We start from the raw sequence: 23,705 nt of genomic DNA on the forward strand, positions 1-23,705 counted from the left end.
GTTTTCCTGGTTCCTAATAGGGATGTGCACAAACTTGTTCATGCACACCCGGGAGGCGGGAGAGGGGGGAGGTTCTTTTAAGGAGGCTGCTCTTACCTCCCCCGCCGCATTTCCACCACCGGCGCTCTCCCCAAAATTGCTGGCACAGGGCTGCAGTGTACCTTCTTGCATGTGCATTGGGCACTTCCAATTTGACGTGCAAGAAAGTATGCTGAAGCCCCGTGCGTCGGGCACTTCCAATTTGTCGGGCACTTTCAGATTTGCTGACCGGCTGCAAGGAGGTACACTGCAGCCAGCAATTTGGGGGTTCGATACCTCTGCAGGAGGTATCGAACCCTCTGCCTCCGTACCAGCTTGAATGCTAGACATCTGAAGTGATTCAGCGGTCCATATCAGGACCGCCAAACCAGTTTGTGCACATCTCTAGTTCCTAGTGTTAGAGGTCCCAGTGGTAAGGGATCACCTGAGGTCTGGATCCTAGATTATTCCCAGCCTGTCTCATCCCCTGGACTCTCCACTTCACACACCCCCAAGTTGGAGGATCCTACATTTGGGGTCATGATACTGCACCTTACAAACCCTGCTTTCTAGACACTGGAGCCAAAGGCTTTCCAGAACTTACTGCATGTTTTCAAACATAAGGGCGAACATATTGACCAGGATACAGGTCAATAATTAGATTCTTTCAAATGTCATGCAGAATTGCGCACATATGAATGAATAGCTGACTAACCTTTGCATATGGGTAGTACTTTACTTCTGTATGTGGGTGATTTTACTACAGAGGTTCTCCTCTGTTCAGCCTGAAGCAAGGTAGAGTATGGAAGGGAAAAGAATAGTGAGGACACTCTGAACCTGTTGCTCAATGAGGAGGGCAGCCTCCCTTCTTCTCTGTTTCTCTCCAGTTGTTCTTCTCTCCCTTCTCCCTGGCTGTTGAAATCATTAAGACAATACGTAGGGGTATTGCTGAGCAATGATTGAATGTGTCAGCAGTTCCCTTTCCTTTCCATTAGTAAATGGTGGGCAAATTATAGAGCAATGGCACTGGGGGTTATGACTGAACTTGCTAGCAGCAAATTTGTTGGGATGCCCACAGATCTAGTTACTGAGTGATGTGCACAGGACTAACAGTGTGTCATTGAAAGGAAGATCTCATCATGTGATGCTTTTTTGTGCCAGGCCATGGAATCCTCTCACTGACAGATGAGAGTCTAAAGTCCTATGTTGTGTCAACTCTTCATTTATTTGTCTATGAATGTAACTACCTCATGGTATGCAGTAGGTATTCATTATGCTTTCCCACAAGGCAGTTTCAACTTGCAGAGCATATTACAGTAGTGAAAGTTGATATAACTGGACAGGTTTTCTTTGATTTCCAGTTCTATTCTTGATTACTTTTTTTGTGCATTAAATCCTTTGTAGTAAGGGAAGGACTAGAATGCCAGCATGGCCAACAATTAAATTCAAGGGAAAGAATAATTCCTTCAGAAATTGGAAGGCTTGCCCAAATGAAGTGAACAGAAAGGAACACAAACTCTGGTAAAATTAAACAGGGAGACAGTAAGGGAAGCAAGAAGAGAGTTTGAGGAACATTCAGCTAAAAGCATCAAGGGGAATAACAAAAACTTCTTTAAATACCCTATCCCCTGATAACTGAGCAAAGAGGCACCTTTTAAAAGTGGTGATTCTCTTTATTTAGCAAGGGGAGAGCAACTGGCCCTATCCATCTGCTGGCACAGCATCCCTCCAGTGGCTGTTGCTGGTGTCTACCTGTTATTTCTTTTTTAGATAGTGAGCCCTTTGTCATTTTATTTATTCATTTATATCTGTGTAAACCACTTTGGAAACTTTAGTTGAAAAGCGGTATATAAATACTGGTTGTATTGTATTGTAAATAAATCAGAAGCAGGAACTCTGCCAGAGAGGCAATTGGTCCCCATTAGATGATGGAGTGAAAAGGATTATTAAGGCGGATATGGAGATTGAAGAAAAGCTAAACAAGCTCTTTGCATCTTTCTTCATGGCAGAGGATACTGAGCATACGTATACCTGTGCCTGAACTGAGCTTCTCAGGGTCAGAGGCTAAAGAGCTGAGTTAGACAGAGGTGTTGAGAGATGACATTCTAAACTGTCTGAAAAAGTTAAAAATTAACAAATTGGGCCAGATGGCATCCACCTAAGTGTCCTTAAAGAACTCAAATGTGAAATTTTGAAAAATATGGAAGATATGTAACTTATCCCTACAATCAAGCTCTGTACCAGAGGACTGGAAAGTAGCCAATGTGACACTGATATTTTTAAAAAGGGATCCAAGGGGGATCCGGGAAATTACAGGCCGGTTCGCTTAATGTCTGTGCCAGGCAAATTGATGGGAAACATTTTCAAGGATAAAATTGTTAAAGATATAGAAGAACAGGTCTTGCTGAAGGAGCACCAGCATGGCTTCTGCAAAGGTAAATCTTGCCTCACCAACATTTTGGAGTTCTTGGAGAGTGTCAACAGGCATGTTGATAAAGGTGTTAGCAATTGTAAAGTGATACATATTGGGGCAACCCCCCAACTTCGTGCAGATGGGGTCTCAGCTGTCGGTAACTCACCAGGAGAGAGATCTTGGGGTCGTGGTCGAGAGCTCAGCACAAGTGTCGACACAGAGTATTCCAGCTGGGGAAAAGGCCAATTCCATGCTTGGAATAATTGGTAAGAAGATTGAAAATAATATACAAATCTATGGGGTGGCCACATCTGGAGTACTGGGTACAGTTCTGTTCACTGTATCTTAAGAAAGACATTGTAGGACTGGAGAAGGTGCAGAAGAGGGCAACCAAGATGATCAGGGGCCTAGAGCACCTTCCTTACAAGGCAAAGCCACACCTGGGGTCTTTTAGTTTAGAAAAAAGACAGCTGAGGAGTGACCAAAATTATACATGGTCTGGCGAGAGATAAATTTTTATCCATCTTGTATTACTGTAGAACCAGGAGTCATCCCATGAACTGATTGCCAAAAAATTTAGGACTGACAAAAGGAAGTACTTCTTCATATAACACATAATTAACCTACAGAATTCTCTGTCACAAGATGTATTGACACCCATCAGCCTGGCTGGCTTTAAGAAGGGCTTAGATAAATGCATGAAGGACAAGTCTCGCAATGGCTACTAGTCTGAGGGCTATGGGCCACCTTCAGCCTAAGACGCAAGATACTTCTAAATACCAGTTGCAGGGGAGCAACAACAGTTGAAGGGGCATTCCCTCAGCTCTTGCCTGTGGTACTTCCCAGAGACATCTGATGGGCCAGTGTGTGAAACAGGATGCTGGACTAGATGGGTCTTGGGCCTGATCCAGCAGGGCTGTTTTTATGTTCTTAGGGAGTATCTTCCTGAAAGGCTACATGAATGACATGTAGATAATAACTTTCAGTATTTATATAGTGCTTTGTAATTATTCACAATGAGTTGCATACAACCACCTGTATGGTAGGTCAGTAGTGTTGTTATCCCCATATTGAAGATGGAGGTGGTGGCTGAGGCAATAATGGATGGTCTACCTAATCTAGAGAACTTGGGCCTGAAGCAAAATTTGAACCACAGACCTGTTGATTCCCCAGTTCACATTCTTCAGTACAGCACAGCAGCTCTCAAAGTTACATTATGAAACTGGACAACAATGCAAAACTCAGTGGTATTTCTGGACATAGTCCTTGCCACAAGGTCAATTTATATATATTTTGCATGAAGTAATGAGGCATGCAGAGTCATCTCTTTTGAACAGAACAGTTAGGCTTGATGCTTTTCCTTAAACCTGTATCTTCTTTTTCTATCAAGGGTATCATGCATTAGAAGGAGTAAAACTATGCTGATTTGAAGTGCACAGGGTATAGGGAGGGATGCTGGTATGCTAATTTTGTAACTTGATATGGTTGTAAGAAAGTTATTATCATTGCTTCAACTGTATGAGGTTGAAATAAAAATAATTTCAGCAACATTCTGCAGCCAGTAATTCTGCAGTTTGAATAAATAGGAACACAGTCCTCGACCCACATACTTTAGAATGGTCTGAGTTGCAGCTACTCCAGAGTTAAGTGGATCTGAACTATTTATGTTCTGATTGTATTTGCTATTAATTTCCAGTGACAACTTCCAGCAGCATCAGTATTACAGAGCCCAGTGACTTTTCTTTCTAAGCTTTTAATGATCTTAGACATAAGGCTTAATTCTGTGCTTGCTTTCACACCAGTTTTCGTCATGGATCTCAGTAGAGTTGACCTTGTTTGGGATGGTGCAAATAAAAGGAAGCTGAGCAGTTGTCGGTTTTTTCCTCTGGATGATTGGAATTTGCATGTCATGGATTGCAAGCAGAAGACAGTAGTTCTAAGAACATTCAGCATGAAGACAGACTTTAAGGATGGAAGATCCTAAGTCCCTCTAACAGCAAACTCAGTAGCTCTGTGGTAGGAATTTCTGCATACTCCAAAAAACCTTCAGATGTGCAGAAAAGATATTACTTTATTTTAAAGAGAGAGAACAACCCTCTTGCACAAACCTCCCCAGTGAGGGTTATGCATATGCGAAGCCCTCCTGCAGGCACGGAACTGTTAGAAACAGGTAAAAGCCCCTACAATGATAAAATCATGTTGCCCAGAAACAGCCTCATGATCTGCCACCATTCAAATTCACCATGTTGTCCTGGATGACAGGGAACTGAAGACAGAACAGCCTGTCAGATAGTCTGACTGAAAAGAACACCATGAAAAGTGCAAGTAAGGTGGCATAAAATCCAGCCATTCCTTACCTTGCCACAAGCATAGAATGCAGCTATGCAAAGATGGTTAAAACAACAACAAAGTTTTCTAATTGTATATCACTTTGTCCCTCCTACCCAGCTGCTATAGGACAAAAAGTCCTCTGACCCAGCTGCTGCTTCGCACATAATCAGGAATCACACCTCTGACCTTGTTTTTAACTGAGAATCAAATATCAGGAGCACACACAGGTCCCAGACTAGGGTAAGAGACTTTTCTTGGCCTATTCCTGAAAGTTGTGCTGGTCTACAACCATAGAAAGCTAAGTAAAGTAAAGTGTGCCATTGAGTCGGTGTTGACTCCTGGAGACCGCAGAGCCCTGTGGTTGTCTTTGGTAGAATACAGGAGGGGATTACCATTGCCATCTCCTGCGCAGTGTGAGATGATGCCTTTCAGCATCTTCCCATATCTCTGCTGCCCGATATAAGTGTTTCCCATAGACTGCGAAACATACCAGCGGGGATTCGAACTGGCAACCTCTGCCTTGATAATCAAGTCATTTCCCCACTGCACCATTAGGAACTAAGTAATTATTCTTGATTGTGTGAACTGCCCTATTAGGTTGTAAATTTTAAAAAGCCGTCCCCAATGGCCTTATGAGGTCTTTACACGTTCATTGCCCTTTAGGAGGTACAGAATGTGGAGGGCGGATGAGCATAAGTGGGGAAAGGGAATAGGGTTGTGCAAACAGGCTCGACATCGAACCGGTTCGGTTCAACCATTCAGGGGTGAACCAAACATCACCACCCCCTGTTTGGTCTGACCCCGTACCGAACACCTCCCGACTGTTCAGTGGGTTTGCTGATTTGTTTTTTTTTTAATTAACGAAAAAGTTTTCTTTTTTAACCTTGTCCCCTTTGGGGGAGTTCCTTGGAGCGGCGGCAGAAGTGGGGTGTTCCGCAGAGGTTCCCCCTCCCACTGCCAGACTCCATTCTGATCCCCTCTGGCCTGTTCAGCCCTTTTTTTGGTCCGTTTGGGCCTCCATATTTCTGTGTGGCGGCCATTTTGGACGCCGCCTCGCATATGCAAATGGCCTCTGAGAGGCCTGGCATGACCCAAAATGGCCACCGTGCAGAAATACGGAGGCCTGAATGGGCTGAAAAACCGGCCAAATGGGCCGGAGGGTGTCAGAATGGAGGCCGGCGGGGGGAGGGGAAACCACTACAGACACACACACACACACCACCTCAAGGAACTCCCTCAAAGGAGAAAAGGTTAAAAATAATATTTTTTTCTGTTAAAAAAATAAGAATTCGTGAACCACCACCACCCCAGATGGGACCGGGGTGGTGGTTCGAGGGGGTGCTGGACTGAACCGGGCCAGCTGGTTCCATGCACATCCCTAAAAGGGAACAGTGTGAGACAGAGTGAGGGGTTAATTGGCTCAGTCTGTTCTCTGGTCAAAATTAACTGTGCCCCAAAAGCTCCTTTTAGCTGTGAGGCAGTAGAGCTCCCTACTATTCCCCTCCTACAGTTGAGTATGTAATATTTATAGTCATTCATTTATTCATTCATGCATGCATTTTTCACATTTATATGCTGCCCCATATACAAAGTCTGGGAGGTTTAAAGATTTTAAAACAAAAACAACAATTTAAAATAAATATCAATAAGACTTTAGAACGTTATGAACTAAAAGCCCGTTAAAATAGATGTATTTTCAGATGTTGCTTAAAAATAACAGTCAATAAAACTTTAGAACATTATGAACAAAAAACTTGATAAAATAGATGTATTTTCAGATGTGGCTTAAAAACAGCCAGAAGTGGGGATGTTCTAATCTTGTTCCAGAGCTTTATAATAAAGCTTATAAGAGTTCTGCCTTTTTGCAGCTAAAAGAATGATGTAAGCATGGGATGGGAGGGTGGAACGGGGTTAGAATCAGAGGAAAAATTCTTCCTCCAGTCCTAATTAATTCTTCTCAAGGACTAAGCTACCAGAGCCCCTAGTTCCTCAGCATATCCTGGAATGGGGGTGAAATTAGGATTAGGAGATTTATACCATTAGGCTTATTTCCCCTGTTCCAGATCCCCCTGACTGTTCCCGTATAATGCCGGGAGATAACAATAGCCCCTCCCTGCATTGTGCTCTGTTGCTCAAGTTGGAGACCAGTTATACAGCTTTGATATACAATGCAAGAGTGGAGAGTTGACAGCTTCCCCCCATGCACATGAAGTTTTCAGCCCCGAATCTGAGTGCTGTAGCACTCTAATTATGAGAAGAAGTATGTGGCAGATTAAATAGCCCAGAAACTAAGGCTGAACTCCCATGCAAACTCTTGAGGACTTGAATTTGTCTGTTAAAGATGTGCAAGAGATATTTTATAAAAATTAAATATCTAACATTTTATGTATTCTGCTCCAGTGAATGGGTAAATGGGTAAATTCAGATTGTCTCAACTGCTTCTAATGTCTGAGGACTGGATGGTTTTTCTGATGGTAATGTTTCTGTGTGAAAGGTTGTTGTTATATAGACATGCACACACCAGAAGTTCATTGGCCCATCTAGTTCAAAATTGTCTTCTCTGTCTTGTTAGCTGCTCTCCAGGGCTACATGTTCCAGCCCTGTTACCCAAAATAATCTGAACTGGAAATAGGGATGTTCCTGAAGCACAGTTCAAGCACTTTTCCAAAAAGAGTCCCGAGAAGTTTAAGAAAAAGGAGAACAGGTCCTTACCTGCACTTCACTGTCCCATGCCAGACAGGAGTGCACTCTTCTGATCCTTAGGGCCAATTCAGACATAATGCCAAACCATAGATAGATGGCACCTGAGGTTAAGCACTGAAGCTAAGAATCACACCAAAGACAATCCAATAACTGCCTTTTCACTACCTCTGCCCACTGTCTAGAGTTATCCTCCCTTTTCCTAGTCCTCCGAGGCTCATTTGCAATGCCATGGTATCAGTGCTTTAGTCACTCAGCAGCTATGGACTACTATGTGAATGGGGGTGTGCACATCACACTGGGATTCACTCATATCTTCTTGGTGGTTGTCTTTAGCAGCCCTAATTAAGCAAGAGCCCCTGGTGGCGCAGTGGTAAAACTGCTGCTCTGTAACCAGAAGGTTGCAAGATCGATCCTGACCAGGGGCTCAAGGTTGACTCAGCCTTCCATCCTTCCGAGGTCGGTAAAATGAGTACCCAGAAATGTTGGGGGCAATATGCTAAATCATTGTAAACCGCTTAGAGAGCTCCGGCTATAGAGCGGTATATAAATGTAAGTGCTATTGCTATTGCTATTGCTAATTAACCCTTTCCTTTCCTCACAACCATCACACGGCTCTGCTACAAGGCTGAAACTGTTCTCCTGGTATGAAGAGAGAAAGCATGTCCAAAGCCTGCCCAACCACTGCCAAATATAGTCATTTAAAAATAGAACCCATAAAAATAAAAAAAAGAAGAAGAGGTTAATATGCCCTTATTCCAGTGCAGGGGGGGATCTAGTCTCCTACATGCACCACTTCCAACCAACCAGTCAGCTGTCCTTTGGTCCCACAACCCGCCCCCGCCTCAGAACCCAGCTAGAGTTTTCACACCCTTTAATACACCCAGAGTTTGTCCACGCCCACCTAGGACCACCACCCCACCATCACATCTCTTTACGTGCCCGTCCCGCCACCAAAGAAGGTCAATTGCCCTGCCACCATCATTCCCCACTTAAAGTTTAAGATCCATACAACACATATTTCAGTGTGAACCAAGTTTTTTTTAAAACTAAAAGCAGTATACTCAATTACTAAATTTAGTAAATTTACTAAAAGCGAGGTAACCCTACAAGGTTGTTTTTGGATAAGGTGCCAAGGAAGCAAGAGGCGGAATGCCCCCCCCCCCCGCCCGGTGCCCTTATGCCCATTTCTGGCTCTGTGCCTTTAAATGTGGAAAATCTAGGAATGTTGCATGCCTGTTGCCAGGCAGCAAAAGGAGGATTGAGGTGACAAGTTGCTAGGCAGCTGAAGGCAGAGAGTTCACACCAAAAAAAATGGCCAGTGAGAAATGCAGTACGCTGAGAGGTGGCACATTCTGTGCTGCTCTCAGCCTCCCTCTCTATGGTAGCAGGAGAAGCTTCAGCGTGAACCCCAGGTTACCGCAGGCACTGGATTTGAATGATACAATGGGGCCAGTAGACTCATGGTTTTAGCAACTTAATCCAACTTAAAACTGAGGGTTCAAATCAAGTTTTGAAGGACTAATGGTACCACAATTGGGAACCAACCTTGGGTACATTTAACTGTGGTTTGGTGTTATTTCCAAATTGGCCCTCTATGTTATCCATTGTGCCACTAGCCTACAGTTTGTCACTTGAAAGGACTAGGAAAAGCCCCAAATTCTGACACTGTGGCTTGTCACACATTATAGTGTGTGACAAAATTACCATTTTTATATTAATTAAAATACTGTTGAAATTCAAAAAAGTTGTATGCATTTACAGTGTCTCCTCCCATCTTTTTATCCTCAAAACTGCACTTTGTGTAGTAGGATTGATCTTTGGTACCCCTGGATCAGAATGTTTACCTTCAGCAGATCATTTTTTCCTTTCCTTTCCAATATTTAGTATTTTCTTTGTGCATTGTTAGATATGCTTTTTTTTTGATGAACAGGGCTGACTGTCAGTATAATCTAACAAATGCCCATTGCTCCGCATATTAGTTAATAACCCTTTAGCTACATTTAGTTGCCATTAATGATATATTTATAATCATGTTGGTTCATGATAGTTCTTGTTTGAAGACCTTAATTAGGAACACTTTTTAGTTTGTATGCCCTGATAATTCAGCTATAATAACCATAAAGAAGGAAAATAGTTTTTATCTAAAATGGCACTAAATAAGTTTCTGAGCATTTTTATTCAAGGTTACTGAATCAGAAAAAAGACATTTAATTTAATTTAAACTTTCTTTGTCTTGGAAAATAGGAAAGCTCTGTGTGTGTGGTGGTGAGGGAATTCCTTTTGATTCTGAAATGAGGTCTCTGTGTGATTTGATAGTAAAAATACAAATATTAAATTAACTTTCATCCCATTCCTATGGTTAGAGCCATAGGAGTATTAACTGCCACAGCAGCTCGTTGCTCCACACTAATCAATATCATGTTCATATAGCAATGCCACACTATTAATGCAATGACGCATCCAGTAGAATCCACAGTAACTGGGAAACTAGTCTATCAGCCAACACATCATCTTCTGATAATTCCATTATATCCTGTTAAGTTCTACAGTATCAGCTGTACAAAGAGAGCACCCAACTTTGGAAATTTAAAAATGGAGCAAAACGATAGAATCTGAATAACTGTGAGCAGAATTAAAATAGCTACTTGCAGTGTTCCACAAATGCATAGGCATTTATGCAGTGCTGTAATATTTTCATTTATTTTTTTACTTATTTATTTGATTTCTATACCGCCCTTCCAAAAATGGCTCAGGGCGGTTTACACAGAGAATGAATGAATGAATGAATAAGAAAGAAAGAAAGAAAGAAAGATGGCTCCCTGTCCCCAAAGGGCTCACAATCTAAAAAGAAACATAAAACAGACACCAGCAACAGTCACTGGAGGTACTGTGCTGGGGGGTGGGTAGGGCCAGTTACTCTCCCCCTGCTAAATAAAGAGAATCACTTGACCTTGAGCTGGACCAGTTTGATATTGAAGTGACTCGAGGTTGAACTGGTTCTCACATCCCTACCTGGCACCAAAGTGCCAAGCCCACCTAGAAATTTAACTGTAGCATCTAGACTAGGATATTCAGAGGTAGAGTTATTTAATAAAATTTTCATTTATCCCTGACAGATCTGTTTCTATTCTAAATATGTTACTAGTAAAGGGGATAAAGAGAACGTCTGTTTATGTTTTCCCCTCCACACAGTGTCCATCACTAAGGCTATTAACTTTGTCAAGTGTCCATTGTCTGGTTCCTAAATGTTTGGGCTAGCTCCTAAATTCAAAGAACATTTGTCATGGCATGAAAACAGCCCTTCCTTGAGTGTAAGACTTCTTTCATGAGCAGAAGGGCATCTTTGGATCCATCTCCCAGTTCACAGCCGGCTTGCACATGTCATGCTTTGCCCAGCCTCTGACCTGCCAATATGCACGTAGAGCTTTCCATTCTTACTATGCCATGGGCTCCTGTCTAGGAGGAGGGAGCAAGGGGCATTTGGATCACTGTGTCCAAAAAAGGAAATAAATGTTCACTGTTATGCTGTTTGTTCTGAATGCAGGGAAGGATGTAGGAGTTCTATGTAGCATCATTGCAATGACTCCATATTTTTTGAAAGGAAAAGTGGCCCTTGGCAAAACACTTGGTCCTCTCTGGTTTTGTGAGTTGGAGTGACATTAATTGTTTGTCTTGCCTTTTTACCTGTAGCAGTTGTCACCGCTGTGTTCTGCAGCTGCTCTTGGTTGCTTCCTACCCAGTTGGGGTCTGCTTGTCAGTATTCCTTCTTCATCGTCCTCTTAAATGATTGGCAGTGACCCTCATGAGAACCACTTCCTCCTGCTTTGTAGATTTCTCTGTAGCTTCAAGATTTGAGACTAGGGAAACAATTACAAGAATTGTATTTCTGTGTGTGACTTATAATATTCCCTAGATTAGAGAGTGAGAACTTGTCCACACAATTGATTCTGTTTATTATTCTGCTCCAATGTAATGCTAACATTCTCCAGTTTGCTTTTGTACTGCAAAAGTTAGGGGTTAAAGTGTGAGAGAAACTGACCACAGTATTTCTTACCCTCTAGCATCTAGCACTGAATGGCAAGCTAGGCAGGAAGATACACTATCCTATCAAGTTGTACTATAACAGTGTCCTGTAGGGTTATATATTTTGTCAAGAATCTTGATCCAGCCTTCTTCGAAGACATAAAGCTAGAGTTGATGAGTGATTGGTTTCATTGAATTATATTCCTCTATAACAGGTTGTAAATATGAGCAAGAAGTATATATCCATTTCACATAAAACTTTACTGAAATGTGGCAAGTAAACACTGTAGCACCCTTCTCCAGAAATCCATTCTGATTTACTTGTTTATAATGCCTTGTATACGTAGTGGCCGATCTTCTTCTTCTTGTTTCTTTGCCCTGCATGGTGAGCTGGAGAAGAGAGGTTTGGATTCTTTTCTCTTTGTTCCATCTTAGAGGCCTACACTAATGGTCAATAAATGGAGACTCCTGCACAAAATCTGGTATCCCGAAGCTCATCCCAATTCAGCAAGAAGGGCTATGGAGAGAGTTGTGACAGTGACAACAGGGCAGGAGTTGGAACTTCGGCCTTCCACTCCTTACTCCATTATAAAACTGTACCTCCAAGGAAAGAAGTGGCTGACCAGAGACCTACGTACCCATGGGCATTAAGTCTGTGAGAGAGAGCACCAGCCTGCTAGAAAATTAGAGCATTGGGTTATTTTCCCCCTGCATTTACAAGGCATGCTCTTAACCGAAGTCCTGGCACTGATTTTGGAAATATGCATCTAGAATGTTTCTGTAATTTAAGAGCCTTGAATTTTATGAAAGAAAGGTGGGATGTAAAAATTTAAAATGTGTGCAGTAACTAGTGAGCAGAGTGCTTGTTCTGCAGAGTGTGCTTCTCCAAGAGGACAATTTTTATACTTATGCTTTGGTGGCATCTTGAATCAGAGTCTTTAAAAAGTGATTCAGTATTAAAATGCATTTCTGAAATATTGTATGGGTTTTGTGCACATTTCAAACATTTGATAAACCAGTTTGACAGCTGTTTCTGATGATGAATGCTTTCAGATATACCTGCATATACATAGTGACAAACTTTGTAGTGACAAACTGCTCAGTCACTGTCACTATCACCGATTGCTCTGTTATGTGCTGTAGCAACTATAATATTTCAGACAGTGGCTTTGTTTAAACCAGAGCAGTCTGGGAAATGGACATAACTCCTATCAATAAGGCCCAGAGATACAAGACCTACAGTTCAGTGGTGGAAAACTTTGTTGGCATATGCTCTGAAGAGAGGACCATTAAAGTGTGAAGTCCCTCAGTAGAGTTTTGGTCCTGGCCCATTAGTATCCAGCCATTTCAGAGTCCCTGGGCTCCTTTTAACTCTTCACTGAAACATGGGGGCTGCTTTTAATTTCATATATAGAGGTAGGTTTTTCTGTATAGCTCTTTTCATTCTCTCTCTGTTGCTCTTCTGCCCATCCCAACCTAGGTCAGTTTGCAATCCAGTTTTGTGTCCTAGCTCTCCAGCTGGAGGTCATTGTCCTATGGGGTCACCAGATGCAAAGGAGGACAGGGTTCTTGTGTCTTTAATAGACTTGGTCAAGAGAGGGAATTTGAGTAGGTGCATCTTTTACTACTCCTGCATTAAAAACTGCAATTTCCACTTCCATACAACTATTAAAGATACAGGAGACATGATCAGTGTTCCAGCTAACCACACAGACACACGTAGTGTAGAAGAAGAATTATATCATTTGCGTGGTTCTTTTCAGATGTTTTGTTGAAAGACTGCTATACATTACCTTCATTTGTTTGCCCTGGGATACACTCGTGTCTAAAGAGATCTGATATGTGGATGGGACAGCAGATTGCATATTGAACAGCATCTGGTGTATGAAAGAACAAGCCCATGCTCCCAATTTCACATTTAGGAATAAATGTGTTCATCCCCAGAGTATTTGTAAGTTTAACAGTCTGCATTTAGATTGGAATGCCCCACTGCACACTATTCAAATTGTGCAGATGCACTGGAGCACCTCGCAGTTCTCAAGAGCAACTGAGTCAGACAGTCAGGCTCAGTGGCCACTCACGCTCCATCTGCCACCACCATGGAGGGGGAGGTCTGCTCGGCTCAGCCCACCCCCTGGCCATGCACATGGCGACTAGAATACTTTGAAAGATCAGGGGTTTGGCCTTGCAGCGGTGGGGTGGGGGGTGGACTCACAGCTGGAGGGGGCTTGTGGTGGCAGGAGGCCCCCCAGCCTTTGAAGGCTCCCCTGGACCTTGGAGGCCATGGGCCGGGGCCCCAAGGTCTGGGGGGGGGAAGAATGCCTCTGGATAAGAGGAACACAAGATTTCCAGTAAGGTAAATGAATCCCAGTAAGGCTGGGATTGTGACTCCTGATGTATTTTGGGTTGGATCCAGTGGACAGTGAATCGGTTCATTTTAATTTAGTTATAATGGATGAACAAGGGAATTATTTTGGCAAAATGTTATTATAAAGATAATTTACATTTCTGTATTTTAAATTGCCCTATTAAAAAATAATAATCATTGTTACCTGTTCTGAATCTTTAGGGACCAGCAAGGATAGAATTCTAAAGAAATGTAGCTACAAGCAACAGATCTCATTTTTAGTAGGGTAACTCCCTGGATGAATTATAACAAAGTCTTACAGCACCTTAAAGACTTAACAGATTTATTGTGGCATAAGCTTTCATGGACTAGAGCCCATTTCATCAGATATATAGAGTGTTATCCTCAGCTGGCGGAGGGGTGTGTGTGTGTGCGCGTGCGTGCGTGCGCGCGCGCGCACACACACACACACAGAGGTATACAGGTAGAAAATATAAACATTGGGTCCAAATGATTGTGAAATGCAGGCATCCAGTTGTGACAGTTCTGTGTAGAGCTCAGATATATACAAGATAAGCACAGTGACTATTCACAACAGCAGTATTTGGTGAGACACAGTCATCCTAGCTTTGCTATGATAATTTAATGCCTGTACTGGGAGAAGAAATCACTGCTTCATTCAAGAGCTTAACAAATAATATCAAACTTTAATGATAAACTAGCTGACCCGGTACAGAGCATATGTACTCCTAGTTCTCCCTGCCCCCCTCCCCCATGCCGCCACAACCAATCCAACTCCCTGCCCCGTCTTCATTTCGTCTCCATCCATTGAGCCATTCTCCCCCATCCCTTCAGCCAATTCGTTCTCCCCCCATCCCTTCAACCAGTTCATTCTCCCCCCCACACACATCCCTTCAACCAGTTGAAGTTCGTTGGTGGTTGGAGCCAATCCAGGCGGCGCTCAGAGCTGAACGCGGAAGCAGGGGCCTTGCAGTGCCAGTCAACTGCCGGCCTCTGTCGCGTCTCCCAGCCCTTCTCCGCCCGCAGGCCTAGGCGGGAAGCGGCGCTGCTTCTGCAGGCAGGCTGCAGGGTAAGTGAGGGGCAGTGCTGGCTGAGGCTGGAGGAGGCAGATGGCACGGTGGGCGGGCAAGCCGGCTGGCTGCAAGGTGAGTGAGATGCGGCACTGAGAGAGGCTCCCCCTGCTGTGCTCTGTTCTGCCCTGCCAGGAAATCTCGCAAGATGTGCCATGTACTACTGGATTTGCTACATACATCCTAAGGCTTTTAAATATAAAGAAGATTTTAGTTCAGCACGCTCATGCTGTAGTCTCACTCTTTAAGTTCCTATGCTAAAAAACCCGTGGCTTCTGTGTCAGAAGCAGTGTGTCATGATCATTTGGTCCAAGTCCCACCATCATAAGAATGTATGAAAAGTGCTGCTGGATCAGACCAAAGAACCATCAAGTCCACTGTGTTTCCCATAGTAACCAACCAGATTCCTCTAAGAAACTCACAAGCAGGACGTGAAGGCAATAGCACTACCTTCATATTGCCTGCCTCTCTGTAACTGTCATTCAGAATAAAGTGCCTCTGAATACAGGGGCATCTCACTCACAGAATACTGTGCTAGTTCTATGATTCTTTTTGAGATGGGGCAGCCAAAACTGTACACATTATTTCAAGCATAGCCGCATCATAGGTTTCTATAAGGTCTTTATTTTCAGCCCCTTTCCTAATATTCCCTGGCATGGAATATGCCTTTTTCACAGCTGCCTCAGTCTAAGTTTCCTCACCAGGCACTGACCACCAGATCAGACCAGCTTAGCTTTGCATGCCTGTAGACCATGCTCTTGGACAAATGATTAAACCCCTGAGAAGATGTGTTATGAACCGGTGCTAGACATCCTGTTTTACAGAGAAACAGAAGCCGTGCCTACCAGTGTTCTCTCTATCTGTTTTCATCTGTGTGCTGAATGAGTTTTGTTCTGGGCGGCTGTATCAAGGCAGTGTGTGCGCATGTAAATTTAGAGTGGGGCATTCCTGATTCAATCTGACTGGGATCTAGAATTTGTAGGGGAAGAAGAGCCATTTGAATGGCTCCCAGAGCCATTTGGAGGGGGTGGTGTGTGTGTGTGTGTGTGTGTGTGTGTGTGTGTGTGTGTGTGTGTATGTATGTATGTAGTTTGGGGAGAATTCAGCCTAACAAGAGGTCTGGAGACAGTTCTTTAAGCCTGAAGAACAACAAGGATTTATTTAGAAGTTACAAAAGGATAGGAAAGCTAAGCTAAAGGCTGAAAGGGGAGAGAGACTAAACAAACGGCCATCTCTGTAGAGACAAAATGGAGACTAACACTGGAAGAACAACGAGGGGAGGAGTCCGGCACTTATATCCATGACCCTAAGCCCCCCACCCCGTGCCCCCTGCTGGTCACTATGAGACATTGCAGCTGAGAACTGATGCTGCCAGGGTCCTAGCTCCAACAGAATTAACTGAGCGGACATCAAAAAGTGCCGTGTGCACATGCATTCCCTTAGAGGGAACACTGGTGCATACTTATTATTCTCTTACACTAACAGGCAACCCAGTGCACAGAAGGGCTGTCATGCAATACTTGATCGTGATATATTTGGTAACTAATATAGTCAAGACTGTTCTCAGATAATTCTAAGCCATTAATGCTACCTCCAGTGTTTCATTTTCATGGGTGGTTTAATAATATCATTTCTGCCCAGTACTGTTTTTCACAGTACATGATTTTCAGCCATGAATATTCCTACCTCATTCTAGCAGGAAGGAATTGGCAAGTCATAATCCTCCCAAGAGCAAGGGAAACAATTTAATGAAGTTTCTTACTCCCACCAGAATGATATCTCTTGGTATGTACATGTAAACAAATATGCACATATTTATAGTGTGCATATACTTTCAGAGATTATAGTGCCATGAACATTAGTGGTTTTAATATGCATGGCTCCAAAGGCATACGTCTACTCATGTTCTCCATTAACTCACTATTAGCATGTGGCTCGACCATCAACTTTTAACAGTTTGATTTATTATGAGTGCTGTTTTGCTTACAAATTGGAGGTGTTATTGTACTAAGCCTATTTTCAAAATCAATGTGAAGTAATTGCAGGAGGCTCATAGTTTAAAGGCATTAACAAGAGTAATGTGTTGTAGTAGTAATTCTTGGAACAAACACAAGCAATTATAGATAAATTCCATGTCCCTAACCAAAGCTAATTTGAAGTTGTATTAATGAGGGAGCTTCCTAGACTTTAGAAATTGTTTTTCATAGACTGATACTGAACCAGAGCTTAAATAATCTGTCCAGTCTGCCTGGCATGGCGATTTACATTTTGAGGTAATGTGCAACCTCTCCACCACATCCCTCCTTGTCTCTTGACTCATAGATTACTGTCCCTTAATGAATGCTGCACAACTTTCTTATGTGTGTGTCTTGAGCCTTTTTCTCTTCCCAAATCATTTTGTTTTGGTTCCAGTAGGGCAGATGGATTTCTGGACCAGATTCATTCCCTGATGTTTTCCGGTCTGGAAATAATATGGTCCTGAAATAAGATTTAAGACAAGGTCTAGTGCAGCCTGAGGATATCTCCAGACCAGATTAGGCTTCACCATGTATCCTGTAGCACAGGGTCTTTAACCTCATCAGAATAAATTGGTGTCAGAGCCCACCAAAATAATCTATAGTGGAGCTGGGACATCTTGAGTCATGTGCTCTAGGTGCTGGACTCTTTGTGTGTTCAGGCTGTGTGCAGTCCGAGCACACACTTGACCCCGACCCTGAGGTTAAGGGCACGCCTGCACCCTTTAAGGGTCAGGGTTAGAAGTTGGGCTAGCGGAAGCATCGGGAGTGATCCCGGTGCTCCACATGAGCAGCCCAGACTGGGCTACCCTAGCTTGGGTTTGGTTACTTGTGTGAATGGCCTCCATGTGTTTTCTTTTCTGTAATTAGTACAGATTTGTCCATTCTTAGTTCTCCTTACAGCTGTAATATTTCAATAAATAAGTAGCTGTTTTCTTCTGGTGCTGAGGTTCATTTTATAAAGGAGTGAGAAGAACATTTTAGCAAAAAGATAGTGCAAATGTAAGGCCAGGACACCAGGAGGAGAAGCCAGAGGAGGTGATTTTCTGGAAGCTATTTTCAACTTGCATGTTTATACTGGCAGGATCTGAGAGTTCCTCTCTGTACACCTTAGCAATTACTTTATTAATCTTGCACTTTTCACACTTTTCATATTTAAAATATGAAAGAAGAGGACACTTGTTCCAAGACAGCTGCCAAATATTAATCTTCTTAATTGAACAATTTTTCAAATTGCAAGTAGCACAGAAGTACCAATTTCATGCAGATAGCTTTTCACAATAATGCAAAATGTCACTTCTAATTCTGAGCCAAATCAAAAGAAATATTTCCATCTAGTCATTAAGGGGCCAGCTCTAGGTTTGTCCTCCCTCAGCTTCACCCTGCTAGAGTTTCTTCTTTCAAACCCAATTCCCAGAACTCTTTTCTTTAACCTGGAACTTTGATATCTTTTCAGAGCCTAGGAACATAAATTCTCACCAATGCTGGGAGACATTGCATAAAATTATGACCCTTCTTCCTTATAATTCCTTGATTATGTTCCAATAAGATTGTCTGTGGGTTTTCTAATAAATCATATGTTATCATCATTCAAATCCAGTGATTGTCAAACTTGCTTCCTTTTCACATCAACTTGTCTGCAATGGTCCTCCTGCAGAGTGCAGAGGATTCAAAGGTATGTTCTGGGTTGGACACTCAGTTTATTTAGGGGACTGGCCTAGCCACTGGGCTTCACAACTACCCTTCTATGACTACTCTGCATGAGCAGAGAGTGTGCCCTTCATATCCAGCAGTCTCCTGCATGGGAAGATGGTTAGTGGTGAGCAATCAGTTGCATAATATAACTTGTCCACTTGATAGACTTCCAAAGAACTCCCCTCCCAGTGCGCAGGTGCACATGCATACAAATGTATACACAAATACTCCAAGATCAAACACAATTTGAAAACCACTGCTCCTATCAATTAAATAACACCCTTCCAAAATGTTTTTAATTTTTGGATAATTCTCCCTAGCATGTGTGTATGTGCCTTTCATTCCACACTTTTGCCAAGGCTTAAGAAGCCTTCAAGATGGAGCCTCTAGGTTTAGAGCCTCTAGATTCTAACCACCTAGAGCTTTGGAGTCAGGCAGTATATAAAATAGATAGATAAGTAAAGTAAAGTAATACAATAAAGACTGTGCCAGTGTTGACTCCTGGCAACCACAGAGCCATGTGGTTTTCTTGGTAGAATACAGGAGTGGTTTACCATTGCCTTCTCCCTCACAGTATGGAATGATGCCTTTCAGCACCTTCCTATATCACTGCTGCCCAGTAGAGAATTTTCCCATATTCTGGGAAACATACCAGCAGGGAATTCAAACCAACAGCCTCCTGCTCTTTAGGCAGGTTGCTTCCCCCCTGCGCCATTAGGTGTAATACAGTACTGCCTAGTAATCATTCTGTAAATAACAATGCACAAATCCCACTAAAATGGTCAAAAATCATTCTTAGATGCAACACAAAGGGTTGTGTTTTCTTAGCTAGTTCTACATTATGGGAGACTTGCATTGATGCATGACATACAAGGAATGACAGCTGTCACAGAGAATTTAATTTTAGGTCTGGATAAACTCCAAAACCAAACTGGCCAGCTACGTTCTTGGTGTCCATCTAAGCTGTCTGTTCCAGCAATTGTTTTTATTGCTTTTATTAAAATTAAAATTTGCAGCTATTCATAAACTTTGTCATTTAACTAGCCAAGATAGCTTTATGGATACCCATCAGTGACTGTGATTCCAAATGTAGAATTTGATTTTATATCAAAATGTAAGTTATTTTTCATATTACAGATAAGGGAAAATAAATGCTGACCCACTTCCGTGGTAGCCAGATGGAAAATTAGGAAGCAATAAAAGATTAGTTCCCTCCTTTTGTAAAAAAAAAAAAAAAAAAAAAAGATTAGCATAGAGCAGAATTCAGATCTCATCATTTTGGTTTTTTAATATATTTAAATAGTTGGAATTATCTTTTCCTTTCAGTCTTACAGAAATTAAAGTGGAAGGAAAAAAAATTTCTGTTGGCTAATAAAGTTTATTGATGCTTGGAAACTGCAGTAAATTTGCTATTGCAAATTAACCTTTGGGTCTTTCTTTCTTTCTTTCTTACTTTCTTTCTTCCGGAGGTTTTTTGGGGGGGAAAACATAGTTATTTGTGTTGTGAGTACTAATTTCACTTTTATCTCAGGCAGAAAGATGTGGCAGGTTTTTGTATTGTTTCCAAAGCCCTGCATAGGAACATAGGAAGCATAGGAACAGAGGAACATGTGAAGACAATACTGAGCTAGATAGACCAATGGTGTGACTCAGTATATGGCAGCTTCCTATGTTCCTATGAAGTCCTAAGTACACTTATTAGGGAGTAAGTCCCATTTAACTCAGTCAAATTTATTTCTGCATAGCCATGCTTAGGATTGTGATGGATGAGAGTGAGCTGGGAAGATCTCATTTTGGCCATGAACTCACTTGGTGGCCTTCAACCAAGCCTATAGTCTTAGCTTCTCAAGTGCAATATGAGGGTGCTACTGGCCTGTCTCGTGGGACTGTGGCAATCCTTGAAATAATGCTTGAAATGTAGAATAACTGTACCCTACTGTGACACATGGGCACTGTAAGGGGACAGTTCATAGCTTAGTAGTAGAGCATATGTTTTGCATGCAGAAACTCCCAGATTTAGAATTCTGCATCTCTACCTAAAAGGATTTCAGTAGCTGGCAAAGATCCTCACCTGATTACGCTGGCAAGAGGCTGCCAGTCAGATAAGAAGGTACTGGTCTAATTTATCGTAGGGCAGCCTTGTAAACTTGTAATGTTTACAAGTGGTTTTAAGCAAGCTGCAATTCAGTTTTAGGCCCCTGGTCGAATTCACAATATGGAGATAATGAAACTGAACTACTTTACAGAGCTGTTGTAAAGACTGCTGAGTTATAAAACACTTTGAACACTCTGGAGTGCTACCTGCATGCTAAGCAGCAGTTACAGTGGATGGAAAGGGTTAAGTGCTCTTTTGCTGATTGAATCCTTGGGAAGAACACACATCCTCTCCTTATAAAAATTTGAAGTACCCAGGCATAACAGGATTACGTCTGTGCTCCATATGAGGGCTTTGTGTTGGAGTATTTGAGTACAGAGAGCAGAAGCTTATTTAGAAGTTAACATAGTTTACTTGAGATTTTGCCTGTTTTGTGCTTAAGAGGACAGAGATGTAGGGTGGAGAAAATGATTTGCCCAAGGTCACCGGGCAGCCTGTAGCCAGTGGGAATTGACACTGGCAGCAGAAATAGAAATTGCGTGTCAGTGATAGCCTCAGGAAATGCTGGGAATAGAATTGCTAACTTCCACCCCCTGCTCTGAGCAACAGCATATTTGTGGGGTTGGCACCTATTCCTAATGTTATAAGTGGCAGAGCAGAGGGAAGCTTGTGGGGGGAGTTTATGGGGGTGACCACGGTCTTCCCACTGGTATGGGTTCAGGAATATTTAGTGAGGTAGTCAGGTTTGCAGTGTGAGAGCAATGAATTCGTTTTAACTTGTTCTCTCTCTCTCTCTCTCTCTCTCTCTCTCTCTCACACACACACACACACACACACACACACACACACACACACACACACCATAGAGCCCAACTATGAGATTTATCCATCTCCCCAGCAGTAACCTGGGTGGGGGACTGTGAACTGTGGGGAGCCACTTGCTGACCTCCTGAGCCACATGGGGACCATGCTGGTGAAGACTCCCTCCTGTCCTGGCCCCATCTCACCGAGAGTCCTATACTCAAGACAGCTGAGGTGAACAAGAAGCAGGATACGGGATGGAGCCCTATCTGCCAGTCCTCAGTGAGATGCAGGCAACAGCTGCATTTCTCAAAGCTTTTATTGAACTGTGATGGAGTTAGTTCTGGACCCAAGAGCTGTGAATGGGTTCGGCAATCTTCTGTTCCAATTGAGCTCATATATCTTTGAAAGCTGCTTAACAAGTAGCAGAGGGTCTAGATTTCCCTATTGCTTTATGCCCATGCATGGTATGACTCAAAATCCATAAATGTCCATCAAGCAGCTTGTAAAGGTACATGAATTGACAAGAGCAAGAGCGTAAGATGATCAGGTCAAAACCTAATTAGCCCAGCATCTTTTCCCCCTTAGTGGCTAGCCAGATGCCTCTGGGAAGCCCTACACACAGAAGATGAAGGTAGTACTTCTCGCCACTATTGATCCTCTGCAGCTGAACCTGGAGGTAGCATATAGCTGTCAAGACTGTAGCCACGAATAGATTTCAATCCTCCATAAATTTGTCTAATCCCCCTTTAAAGCCATCTAAGCTAGCAGCCATCTCTACATCTTGTGGCAGAGAATTTAATTATGTGCTGTGTGAAGAAGTACTTCTTTTTGCCCATCCTAAATCAGTTTTGTCCATGGCCAGTCAGTTTCACTGGATGACTCCTGGTTCTGAGGTAGGCATCCCCACAGAGGAACAGCTGGATCCAAATAGCAGATAATTCTTACTACTGCTATGTAAAAAAAGTAGCACCGTGGGACTCTGCCTACAGTGACTGTGCTGCTGTATATGACCAGGCTGTGAGTGGCCAGAAGTAACAGTGGCTGGGTTGGGTTGGAACACCTGGTACTCTCTAAGAAAGGTGGTGTGCTCCCATTTGCTTTCAATGGTGCTTGGAGTGGAAGCTTTTGTACCTGAGGGCCTTTGTGCTCAAGAAAGTCCCTGCTTATTGAGAAGTGTGTTCTTATCCTGTGTGGAAGACAGTGCCACTCACTTTTGTGGGAGGAAGGATTGTTTACCCAATATGCTGTTTCCACTTCCATTTGTGGAGGGAGATGTTGCTTGGGGAATGTATACCATTCTTTGAAGCATGAATCTGGCTCCCCCATTTGCTTACATGTACAGATGCTTTGTCCTCACATCTCCAGCTGGAGAAGTGGAATTGAGATTCCTGTTTAGTGTTTGTCTTGAGTCCTGAGGCACAATACTTGTAAGCGTTCTGAGAAGACAAGTGTTAGCAACCAGCTTTTCTCATATCTTTTTATTAAAACATAACCCACCTTTCAATCAAAGATTCCCGAGGCAGCTGTTGTTCTTAGCTGTTTGTGTTAAGTGCACCTTTTGTGTGTCCTGTCACGAAAGTCTCCCTTTATGTGCTCTAAGTTCACCTGATACGAAACCAGAGTAATATACCCTCATGCTACTCATCTGAATTATGGAGTCCCTGGTGGATTTTTATGTGCTACTGTAGTGTGCTGTGATTGACTGCTGAAGTACTCACAATCCTGTGATGTGTAGGAGGAACAAGTCGAGGTGAGAGGAGCAATGGGCTTTGTCTCCCCATTGAGCTAAGTGAGAGTGAGCTAACTTGCACCATTTTGCCATTGCCAGACGTGGGACTGAATTCTGAGAGATTCTACCATTTTAAGTCTCATGCCTTCTGTGATATGCTCCTGATGCCACCTATTTCTGGCCTCTGTGCTGGTAGAATGACTCCAGGAATGTGATTATGCCTGAATAACCCTGGTGTTACACCCTGATACAACCCTGAAGTTATGTTGGTATAGAGCCCCTGACACCAGTAGATCTTCAGAATCTGCTGATGTTGGGGACTTAGTTGATATCCTATGGCCTATCATCTGGTTTAAGTGAACCACAGGATTGTGCTGCCAGTCTCTGATATGTTCACACAAGCAAAGATTCCTATATTATGAAGCAAGATGAAATAGCAGG

At 42.8% G+C, this 23,705-nt stretch overlaps 1 protein-coding gene and 1 long non-coding RNA gene across 7 annotated transcripts in view; both read left to right on the plus strand.

Annotated features, from left to right (window-relative positions):
• The window catches only part of TSPAN9 (tetraspanin 9), a 419,005-nt gene that overhangs the window by 303,807 nt on the left and 91,493 nt on the right, over positions 1-23,705 (plus strand). The window lies entirely within an intron of this gene.
• Positions 5,885-23,705, plus strand: part of LOC128327491 (uncharacterized) — a 67,134-nt gene continuing 49,313 nt past the window's right edge. The window contains exon 1 of the long non-coding RNA XR_008308639.1: positions 5,885-6,012. This is a non-coding gene — a long non-coding RNA (uncharacterized LOC128327491). The remainder of the gene's footprint in view (positions 6,013-23,705) is intronic.

This window comes from Hemicordylus capensis, chromosome 5 (assembly GCF_027244095.1).
Source record: "Hemicordylus capensis ecotype Gifberg chromosome 5, rHemCap1.1.pri, whole genome shotgun sequence".
NCBI lineage: Eukaryota > Metazoa > Chordata > Lepidosauria > Squamata > Cordylidae > Hemicordylus > Hemicordylus capensis.